A 9,974-nucleotide genomic window follows, 5' to 3' on the forward strand; every position below is an offset into this window, starting at 1 on the left:
GCAATCAGTTTGATGGAATATGTCACCTGAAGGTCAGCTATGTCCTGCCAAAGACAGGAGAACTGACCAGGTAGCATTCTCCAGGGCATTTACCCAAAGTCTAGGCACACACATCTCTTCAACACCAACAAAAGCAGCAAAATGTGGATGGAGGCAGGAGAGAGGGACAATCCATTGCTCAAAAGGACATTATACTCATGCATACAGAATGACAGTGGATGATAAAGGAGTTATCAAGATTAGTGGACCAAGCTTTAGGAAAAATGGGGTGAAATAGTCCAGAGTACCTAAGTGGAATGCTTGTTTTCAGCTGTTTCCACAACTGCTCAACTCCGTCCCACTCCTGCTGTTATATAAAAGGTGCTTCTCCAACAGATCCCTAACAGGTCATCCCAGCTGTGGCACTCAGGTGCCAGCAGCTTATTCCCACATCCAAGGAGGCTTTCCTGTTAGGAAAAAAAAATATTTGTAGGCAAAACACAAACCACACATGTACTAAGTCTACAAGAACTCCAAAACTATGCAAAGCCACAGTCATCAGGTTTGGCATTCTGAAATGATGATAATAATACTGGCTATCTCCATAACAGCAACTGTAGGCAAAGTACGTTTTTCTCTGTAACAGCCTCCGTAAAATAAACTGAAATGCATCAGCAGCATTCTGTAACATTGCCAGTGCACACACGATTAACTTACAAGAAGCATGTTATCTCTAACTTCATTACATCTCCCTCAAGCTATAAGAGAAAGAAAAACAGAAAATATCTCAGTAAATAGTGCAATTCGTACAAGTGTTTTAAAGCTAATCCAAACAGGACAAAGTACTCTCACAGGCTTTCCACAGTTTCCACACTCTCCAGGATCTTATCTTGCTGTTTTCATCTACAGTTCACTTTCTCCATTAGTTTTGTAGTGACAATCATTGGATTGTAAGTGTTGCATTCTTGACCAAAAACATCACTACAAGTAGACTTGACCTTGGATAAGTTTTATACCTATTTGCAACTAAAGAATGGAATTCAGAAAATTAACAGGAAATCTTAACACAAGAATGCACAATACAAGATGTAAAAAAAAACGGAACTAACGAGATAAAGATCAGAAAATACATCTTCAACACCAGTTCATTTTAACAAAAGCATGCTGTAGCCAACACACATTTCTGAAATGTGTAACTTATGAAATTGCTACTTTTATAAATTAAGTCCTCTGTTCTTCCCCAGACAAGTCTAGAGGAGAATTTCCAGCATGCTTGCTGGTTGAGGACCTTGCTTAGGTCCTTCTACACACAGCAAGCTCTGTCATAGTCTTCAAACTATTCTCCGAATAGTCTTCAAACAAATCTCACCAATTGGAGCTTCCTACCTCTTCACAGGCATTGTACATCTGCTCCATTCAAATGATGGAGCAAAGGAAATTGGCAGGCATCTCACTTCTTTAGATTTACAAACACACACACCAAGAAGGATGAACCCTACGCTTGTATAGTAGGGCATCTTGAAACGTCTTGCTTCTTGGAATAATTCATATCATGATAAAGTACATTTTTAAAAAGAATTACCATCATCTGTGTCATTTCATCCTGATCCACACCAGATTTCTCATACATCCTAAAATCCTAATGTTTACACTGGTGTTACTCATTCACAAATGAATTGTCTGGGAACATGAACACATACCTTGTTCAGACTGTCTTGATCAGCTCTGAAGTTTATATGCCAGATGCTTCTGATTATGCAAGATGGGTCTGGTCCCAGATGCAGAATTAGAAAAGAAACATGAACAGAGCCCCACTTGTCATCAGAATTCCACTAGTACTTTACAAGGCCACTCTGAAAAAAAATGAGGAACTCGATTTCCATTGATTTATTACATCTGTCTTAAACATTTTTGTGATATATTTCTGTCTCACTCCCTTTCTGAGTGAATGCATGGTTGAGGGCATGTAGTATATCACTAACTTGCAAGTACAAATCACTATTGCCTGACACAAACCTTATTTAAATAAGGGCGTTCACATTTCATTATGATGGACTGAAAGGCCATAAAACCATTTTACTTACAGGACGAAGGCTATATTCTGGTATACCATCTCCTCTTTGATTACTAAATAAGGCTGATAATCCCTTCCTGGTTTGCAAGCAGCACTGCAACTAAGACACACGCTGCCTTTTTGCTTTCATCTTGAACTGCTGCTCATCAGGCATCACAGGCAACCTTAATACAAGATTTACAATGCAAAGGGGTATACAATCAACAGCTTTGTTAAAAATATTCAGATGTGTATTACATACAGTCATCATGCATGTCTGGTGGGTATTTGACAATGGCTCATCGCTACATCTGGAAGAATTTTAAAATACACATCTTGTCTGAAATCACTCACAGCTTCTTATCTAATAACTTCTCAGTTCTGATCAGGTTTCCATTTCTGTAAACACAGCTATGACTTTGCATACTTTGGCCCTGTAGTTCAGTCCATGATAGTTTTATTGAATAACAGCTGGGCATTTCATACATCCACACTTGCAGATGGAGGGTATTATTTTCCTCTTCCTGTGTTTCTGTCTAGGTGTGACAGCTGATTATTTATTTATTTTTTGTTTTTAAACTGAAGGATTCATGGACAAATTCAGCACTGCCAGCTTCTTCCTAAAATCCCAAACAGAGAGAAACTGGAAAACTGAATTACTTCTTCATGATACATTTCCATTGTCAGTCTTCAGTTCAATCAAGAACTGAGACAAGCAACCAGTATCATGACAGTTCTTCTTCTCAGGTTTTCCAAAAACATTTTAAAAGTACAACATCATTCTTTAAAAAAAATTGTGACAATACTGATCTCCGTATTAAGGATATTACTAACCTCAGATGTTACTTAAATTCCAGTAAACTGCCCTCATCCAGAGTATGGGAAAGAATACTCCTTTTGCATTTGCCACTTGCCACATTTTGTTATTGTAGATTCAGCAACTATACATTAAGTATTATCTTTTTGCTGAGTAATTAGGTAAACTAAATTAAAATGTTTGACAGCTGTGCATGTTTTCCTGCTTCAGTCTCCCAAAGCAAGAAGGTGACCAATACACTTGAAGTACTACTACTTGCAGTAGCAAGTTAAGAGTAGATTCAGATGAAACATCACACAGGAAAATTGATTCTCAGGTCTACAGTACTCAGCATAAAGCTTCTCTTAGCCAGTTATGACAGTTTATCATAAAGGTAATAATTTCACAAAAACTTCATTATGTGGGTAATGTCATGAGCTGCAGTAACCCTCACCTTCTTGAGTTTTTCAAGGATAGGACTTAAAGTCAGCTCCAGGAGAAAGCATCTATGTACCCACAGCAGTTTCATGAGAAACACGACCAAGAACATGACAGCCTGACTGACTGACAGTATTTCCTGTCTATTTTACAAGAGAGGTCTGTCTAAGAAATTAACAGCTTTGAGTGTACCATCTAAAGCTACCCTATACTGCTCCAGAGTTCTTCCAAAACTTCTGAAAAAGTTCTTGTGACATCCAAAAATCAATAGATAACTCATCACCTTCTCTTTCAATTTTTATCCCTTCCAGATCACTAGGAATTTGCTCTCTGCGTATTCAAGTAGTTTTTGCCTTCCAACATGCTATGAAAATAAGAATCATAGCTTCAATTAAAGAACAACTATTTTTCCTTCAGATAATTCAAGAGAGAAATTTGTTTTTTAAGTGTCGTGTTTTCCTTTACCCCCAGAGCTCTTTTCACTACATGTTCTCTGCATTTTTTATTTTTTTTTTTAAGTTATAATGTCTGTAGTAAAACCTGGTTTTATCAAATGCCCAGAGTCCTAAACCTGCAGATGCCTGACCCATATGAGAAGCCAGAAGATACTCTTGTTAAAGGAACAGCTGAAGGTGGCTGTTTACACACAAAGCTGAGCTGGTCAATTGTCCCCACAAACACCAAATTTACATATGTAAAACAGTAGTTCCCTCAGCAGCCAAGTACACAGCTCAGATTCTCTGAGCTTGAACACTGCAAATTTCCTCATGCTCTCTATATCCCTGCTACTCAAGCCTGTGGTAATAAATTCTATCCCCTATGAAAGATAGGGGATGAATCTCCGACTAACTGAAGTGAGGAACAAAAGCAGCTACTTTGAATGGCAAACATGTTACTCATACAAGGTAAATAAATAAATAAATAAAAACCCACAAGGCACTTTTATCAGCACACTTTCTCCCAGTTCAACTTGGAAATACTTTAGTTTGTTATAACAGAAATTTCATCATCCCTTTATTAATTTTACATTCAGAGAAACCAAGGAGAAATACCATTTCTGTTTTTTAAATTTCTACTTTTTCTAGCTGGGCTTGAATTAGTCACTAAATGAAAGCATTGCACCTGTAAGAAAAACAAAGAATCTAAAATAACTTAGCATTCCAGGAAACATTAACCCTACCTGCATAGCCAGATACTCCTACTTGGTCACCATACTTACTGTCTTTAAAACTTTGAACCATGGTCTTCTAGAAGTCCAACTGCAAGGCTGTTACCAAGACAGCAGACATGATCACCATAGCAGTCTGCAATGATAGATGGATATACTACCTAGACGACCTACCAGTGATTGGTCTGCATTAGTTGTGCTAAAGGAACGAGGCGCAGCTTTGTCCTGCCTGAGGTCTGTATCTGCAAGGAAGCCACAGATTCATACTGCAGTGCAGCATCTCTGATGAAGTTCTTACCAGTATAGGAACTACTGGCACAACCAAGCTGCCATCCTGTAAACTTCATCAGTAAATACCATCACCCACCTGATCGAGGTTTGTCAAATTGCAATAGCAAAACACTGGTGGGTCACAAACACTTCTCAACTTGGCATGGAACACTGTAAGGTCTCAGCTGCACGCATACACAGTCCAGTGACCAAAAGCTGGAAAACTGCAGAAAATAGGCTGGATGCTGCCACCACTGTCTCACAGAGTCATGACCAGTAGCTCAGGAAGTCCCTGAAGGGTAGGAAATTATCAGAGAAATAATTAAAGGCACATGCCTGCCATGTTTTCTTCTTACTTCAGGCCTCAGTGATTGACTATGATTACAGCCAAGATAGTGGGCTGGATGGACCTTCAGGCTCACCTTTTATGATTGCTTCTGCTTTTCTTTATTAGTTTTTATTAACAGTAAAATGATGGCCAGAACTTTAATGAATTCCAACAAATACATTGAGACAATTAATTTTGATCTTTCACGCTGGGCACAGATTTTCTCCTGAGACCTTATTGATAGCAACTGGACTAGAGAACATAGCAATTCTTAACCCATCCAGGAACATCTGCTTGCATTTTTCAACGAGTTTGACATATTCACTCATGTTTAAGTTTGTGATCTGCTATAAAACCTAGATCCTTATGTGTACTTTTGCTTACTCCCTCTACCATATCTAATGAGAAATAATCCACAGCGTACAGTTACGTTATCTCGAACCTTAAGGTGAATTTTTTTACGTTATCTGTCCAGTTCACAGTGCTTGTTTTTGTGTCATATAAGCACACACTTCCATCTATCAAAAAGTTATTTATGAAAGTATTCAGTATTACAAGATCCTTGATTGGAAAACCTAACCTGATAGCCACATTACCAGGGGGTTTTAAGCTTCAATTTTGCTGAGAAAATTAGGTCCAAGAAAGTACATAAACTAAAGCTCTGCAAAGTAAATAACAACAGATATAGATTGTAATTGTTGAGACTGTAATAGCTAGTAGCTGGAGGGTTGATGAGAAAAAGAGTAAAACCTAAAAAACAGAGAATTGGAAGATAGCAAATAAGCAACACTGAAAATCAGCTAGATCCAAGGAGCGTCAGGGGCTGACATTTCCCCATCTGGTGGCTGACTGGTGAGCAGAGGCTCATGCAGTGTCTCAAGAGCAGCAGTAAGCATTAGTGCTTAGCCAAGTAGCATGGTAACCAAAGCTAGCTACTATATTGGGCAATAGATAATTGCTTTATACTTTCTAAACTGTGTATATTCTTCTGGCAGCCTCTGTGTATGGTAAAAGATATCTGCACAAAGGTTATCCAGTAAGAACAGGCTGCAACACGAGTGGTCATAAAAGGAAAAAATGATCACTAAGATTTTGAATTTGCTTGATTTTCATGATGTTTGAAATAGGATATTTGCAAGATAGTTGTTCCAAACAATTGCAAATTTTCATTATTTTTTGTCCCACATTGGGGCTTTTCATTTAGTAGGTTTCTACTCTCCAGCTTTTTCAGAACTTCTGCAGCTTACCATATATTACGCCCAGTAACAGACAAGAGAAAGGTGGCAGAAAAACCACATGAAACACAAAGTAAACAAAAACAAAAACCACAGCATTCATCTTTTCCTTTCAGTCGCTCCTTGATGAGCTCCCCTATATCAAAAAGAATCCATACAATTAATAGCTTCTCTGAATTTTGTCCTGCCACGATAGACCTGTGTCAGCTGCTGTTCAGCTATGGGGCACTGCCATGCTGTTAAAAATGGATTATACCTTTCTCAATCCTGAGCAATCAGAAACTTCAATATTTCAGCCTGCATTACTTCCTGCATGAGAATGGCATAAGCATTATTACTTTCTATTCTCAGAAGTTAAACAGCTGAACATTTCTAAGCTATCATTGTAGAACTCAAAGTTACTATTTCCTTTTCAGGAAGAAACAGAATTTTAATACCCATTTCAGCTTGTCTTATCTGAAATTTTCTGTTCTGTCCATGACTTTTGGCATTCCAAGTGCAACATTAGGGTACTAGATACTGCTCTGAAAAACTGTCAAACAATGTTGAGGCTACAAATATTCAAACATTAGGAAATTCCAAAAATAAGACTATCTGCAGAACAGTAATTACCCTGTTCTCACTAAAGCATCAGGAAGAAGTAACTGACCTGATGCACACTCAGTTTTCCTTATTCCAGTATCTCTATTATACGCGAGCAGCACCTCTCCATGCAAGAAGCCATGCTCATGCTTATCTGGCAAATACTATTGCAAAGCTCAACATCTCTGTCATCTTTACAGGTAAGTCTGATCAAAAATTTTCCTTTGCAATGAAGGTTTCAGGCCACAGGAGCATGCAGCAATTGCAACAACTGCATGGGGCAGGGAAGGCATAGTAACAAGAGAAACAGCCGTAACTCCCAACTGCATCTTACCTTTCATTAGTTTAATCTTAAAGCTCTTTTAAAAAAGGAGCAAGTCTGACTAGGCCTAGAGAGATTAAGCAAGTTCCTCAGTCATAGACAAGCTACGAACAGATCTAGGAGCAGCATTTGAATCTCCCAAGTCCCATTCCAGTATGTTGCCTACACAACCTTAAAGCTCATTGGTTTTCAGGCCCCACTAAGACAGAATTTTGCCTCCTGCTGTAGACTGTTTAGGATGTTGTAAGCAAAGTTCTCTCTTCCTGAGTAGAACAGAAAAACAGAACAGCAATTTTCTTGGCTTGCTTTTTCCAGTCCTATTTTCACACTAGGTCTGTGCTCTAAACAACTCTCCATTGGTGCTTGCTTGAACATACCATGTCTGTAATTCTTTTCCCACAGAGAAATTCTGAATCCACCAACCAATTAACAGCTCTTGTTATGAAGCTCTTGAAAGACAGAGCTGCAGGAGAGAAGGAACAGCTGAGTTGAGAAATCCAAATTATTTCCACTGAAAAAAAAAAACCTGCAAGGGAGCTTAGCGATTGTCTGTTCTGTTTAGCTTGACACCAAGCCAGGCAGCAAGTATATGCTACCATGCTAAGCAACACATGCACAGCATAGAACGACTCAGTGTTTTCTAATACACGTACTGAATCTGTCTTTGCAACCTGCAATGAAAAAACCCAAACCCTGGTATTTACAGCACAGCAGGCAACAAACACCCTGGGCACAGCCCTTTCCACCTCCAGCACACCACACTCAACGTTTATTCAGCTCTCACCTTTCTGATGATTATGCTGTTTCTTTCCCTGTCCCCTGCAGGCATTGCATTTGCTTCCCACTCCTATGGTTTGAAGCCTTCATTACAAAAGCAGATTTCCTCACCTATTCAAAATAAACAGACTGAACATCTGTCATCTTTACTGGTGAGCTCTTGCAATAGTACTTGTCAGACAAGAGGGAGTAAGATTTATGTGAAGAGGAGCTGGTCACAAATACTGAAAAAAAATATTAAAATAAGGAACATTGAATCCCTCTAAAACAGTTTGATTTTTTTCCTTCCTTGTGAAGTGTTGCCTAAGCTTTTCTGGAAAAACTTCGCCTCACCACGCTTCATTTGACACCCACCGCTCTCACCGAGCACTAGGAAAACACACTGCCCACATTGTCCAAATTGCCAGACCCAGCCTAAGTCTCTTGTTAGGCCCAGCCTTACTCAGGGGAACCCAGATTTACCCTGCAGAAAGGTCTCAGGGAGAAAACAGACAGAAGGATGGGGTCACAGCAAAAGTAGCAAGACTGCTCACATGGGATACACCACAACACTGCAATGCAATGTACGCAAAGAGACTGGACCATAAAATCATGGTGTCATCTATGTTGGAAAATCCCTCTAAGGTCATCAAGTTGAGCATGCTGGTAATGGAGGAGCCCTGTACATCAGAGAAGGCTTTATGTCAAGTTAACTCATCATGGTAATGAGAGCACGGGTTTACAAGTCAATAACTTAATCCAAACAGGGTACAATGCCAGAGCTACAGAGGAAAGGTCTACTATCAGAGCCAGCACTGACCTCCCACAGGCCTGAAGCAAGCTGGCAACACGTACTACAACCCTGATCAGAAGGGCTGCAAGGGCAAAAAAAACATCATAGTAAGTGGAGGCTTCAACATCATGACAGACACCACACCATGATACAACATGGAGATTCAGCCTTTAGAAATTGTCGGTGACTGCTTCAAAAGGCGAACAGATGGGGGCTTCCAAGCCACACTCATTCAACATGGTGGGTGTCAAGCAGTTGCAATATAGACGTATCTTAAAGCATTTTTGTAACCACACATTATGTTTCCGATTGCTCTACAGTACTGCCACCTATGGGTTCCACAAAACATGAAGCTAGAAAGCAACAGGGTTACTGAGCATAAATTGGTAATAAATGACGTGCTGACCAAACCCGACCATTCAACAGATTTAAAAGAAAGAAGAAAAAAGAAAAAGGAGAAAAGCATGGACTGGAGGGACAAGTAGAATATTTTGTGTTTTTAAATCTATCAATGTAGAAGCACACTGGCATTTAATTGCCATTATTAATAGGTAATTTTAAGGCTCAACTTGGCTTAGTTCTGGTAATTTTGATGTGAGTTAAGTCATACCTTTGTTGATGGCATGCATCCGTCAACAGCTCTCAGTGGCCTTTCACTGTCACAGATTTTGCAAATGGTAAGTGCACAAACAATGAGAAATAAAATAGTACTTCTTTCCTTTTAACTATACAGGTCCAGCTGGATGAAAATGGGATAAAAGCATACAATGAAGTAAAGTTTTGACACACACAAACAGTAAGTCATTTAGCCAATTTTATCATGTTTACGTTATACTTCATGTCTAATTTGTAACTTGGATTTTGATGGAAAGTTTTGGGCTGGAAACTGTAGATAACAAAATTTATCAAGACATAGAAATACAGTAAATTTTTAAAGCAAGCAATTCGTATGGATTAATTTAATCTCCTATACTTACTTGAAGGTATATAATAATACTAGTTGTGTTCTTATTCAAGTCTTGAACAATCCAATGTAGTGTATCAGCTAATTAAAATAATAATAATAAAAAAAAAGAACTATATGAAGTAAAATTTCATACATAGGCCCATGAGACAAGATGGGGGATGAGGTCTGAAATACTGTTCTAAATGAGTCAAAGAAAAAAATCACCAGAAAGGAGACCTCACTCCACCATCTTGTCCAAAAATACCAAAATTAGGCCATTTGTTAACTTTGCAGTCGTGGAGATTCCA

Source organism: Aythya fuligula, chromosome 9 (assembly GCF_009819795.1).
Source record: "Aythya fuligula isolate bAytFul2 chromosome 9, bAytFul2.pri, whole genome shotgun sequence".
Lineage (NCBI taxonomy): Eukaryota > Metazoa > Chordata > Aves > Anseriformes > Anatidae > Aythya > Aythya fuligula.